The 2144-nt window shown below is 50.7% G+C and overlaps 1 non-coding gene across 1 annotated transcript; it reads right to left on the minus strand.

Annotated features, from left to right (window-relative positions):
• Positions 1 to 251: 251 nt before the first annotated feature.
• LOC129401361 (U6 spliceosomal RNA) lies at positions 252 to 362 on the minus strand. The gene has a single exon (XR_008628289.1). It is a non-coding gene; the product is annotated as a U6 spliceosomal RNA (small nuclear RNA).
• Positions 363 to 2144: the final 1782 nt, after the last annotated feature.

The following is a 2144-nucleotide window of genomic DNA, read 5'->3' on the forward strand; positions in this document are numbered from 1 at the left end:
TGATTTTGCTCAAGCGGGAACCAGTAACTTCTTCATTGTGAGACTTTTTGTTACTGTTTTTGGCATATCAAATATGCCACGGGTAGCTTGCCAGGCTCTGCCGTGAGGGCGAGATACTCTCAGTAGCTTGCCCGGCTCTCCAAGAGGGACAGAGTAATCAAACCCAGGTTGACCACATGCAAAGCAAACTCCCTACCCATGTGCTATCGCTCCGGTACATTTTTAGGATATATTGACTTTATTTTAATATCAATTTTACTCATGATCTTTCTACATTTGTGTGAAATCCTTGCTCAGGGGCCATGCTAATCTTCTCTGTATCATTCCAATTTTAGTATATGTGCTGCCAAAGCAAGCAGCACATTTGGACTAAAGCGATACATTTAGACTTCATTTGGACTGGAGCCATAGCACAGCGGGTAGGGCGTTTGCCTTGCATGTGACTGACCCAGGTTCGATTCCTCTATCCCTCTCAAAGAGCCTGGCAAGCTACCGAGAGTATCCCGCCCGCACGACAGAGCCTGGTAAGCTACCCGTGGCATATTCGATATGCCAAAAACAGTAACAAGTCTCACAATGGAGATGTTACTGGTGCCCGCTCGAACAAATCGATGAACAACGGAACTACAGTGCTTTCTTTATTTTGCTTTTTTTTCTTTTTGGGTCACACCCAGCAATGCACAGGGACTCAGGAATTACACCTGGCGGTGCTGGGGAGACCATATGGGATGCTGGGGATCTAATGCAGGTCAGCCCCGTACAAGGCAAACACCCTACCCTCGGTGCTATCGCTCTGGCCCCGATTTTGGGTCTCTTAAGCAATGCTTAGGTCCAGCGGTCATTTGCTCAGTCAGCCAGGCCAGGAGATTCAAGCTCCGAGGATGCAGCACTGTTCAGGCCCTAAGACCAGCAGGCAGTGGTGAGAGGGAGGCTCCAGGGCCACACTCAGTAATGCTGTGAGGTGAGGGGGTAGTTGTGTGATAAAGGGGTTTTACTCGGCTCCTCCCTGGTCTTATACTTCAACTTTTAATAATAGCCATGTTTAACAAGTGGCTCCCAAAATTCCTAAAAACAAAACCACCGGTTCTCCAAAACCAGCTACAACAGGTCCAGCACGCAACGGGTTCCATTCATCCCTGAGACCTAGCTCTTCCTACCATGACTTCGAACACCGACAATCCCTCATTCATCCAACCAACACAGTGCTTATCGTTCATCTGACACAGACATCCTGGCTTCCTAAAGAGGTCTCGGCCACAGAAAGCGACTGGGAAAGGCTTCCTCTCAGAGGCAGGACTGAAACTCCCGCTTCGAAAGGCCCCTTTTCCTACGAACTTCATTTCCTCTCTTCTTTTAAGCTTCCCGCTTCATGCATGAGATGTGGGGTGGGGGGAGATGGGATTGGGGAGGGTAGGAGGTCTGCTGGGTTTACTGGTGGTGGAGAATGGGCACTGGTGAAGGGATGGGTTCTCGAACTTTGTTGAGAGAAACATGAGCACAAAAATGTATAAATCTGTAACTGTGCCCTCACGGTGATTCACTAATTAAAAATAAATAAATTAAAATAAAAATAAAAAATAAAAATTGTTTTAACCTAAAAAAAAAAAAAAAGAAAATCTCAAGCTGCAGAAAGTGTCACTCCGCGCCGTGTTCCTTTAAATGCCGTCCCCCGTGACGAGTGCTGAATCCGCAGCGCAGAGCCTGGAGTCCCACTGGGGCTGGGGCGGACGGGGAGGATGTTCCCCACTCACAGCCGCCCGCGCACGCTTGCCCGTTCCCAGGAGCTGCGGCACCCCTCTGTGAAACTGCGCGGGGCAGAACCCCCGGCTTCTCCCAGGAGAGGAAGTGGCGGCCACCGCGCCAGAAGTGCCATTCCCACAGAGGCGGGTGGAGGGGCCGGCTTCTCCCCAGGCGTCTCCCACCCTCCGCAGACTCCGAGGCCGGGAAGGGCGCCCTTTCCCCGGGCCCGGGAGAACCCAAGCTGCAGAGAGCTCTGGTGGCAACAGCAGGAGGATAGAGAACGCCACCGGGGGCGGGGACCCACCTTTGTTTCCTTCCCCTTGGAAAACCTGTTTAAAGAGCTTATTCCAAGGGTTTTCTCTAGCCTCTAATCTGTTTTCAAAAATACTCTTGAAGAGGAAGAA

The sequence above is a fragment of the Sorex araneus genome, chromosome 1 (genome assembly GCF_027595985.1).
Source record: "Sorex araneus isolate mSorAra2 chromosome 1, mSorAra2.pri, whole genome shotgun sequence".
Taxonomy (NCBI): Eukaryota; Metazoa; Chordata; class Mammalia; order Eulipotyphla; family Soricidae; genus Sorex; species Sorex araneus.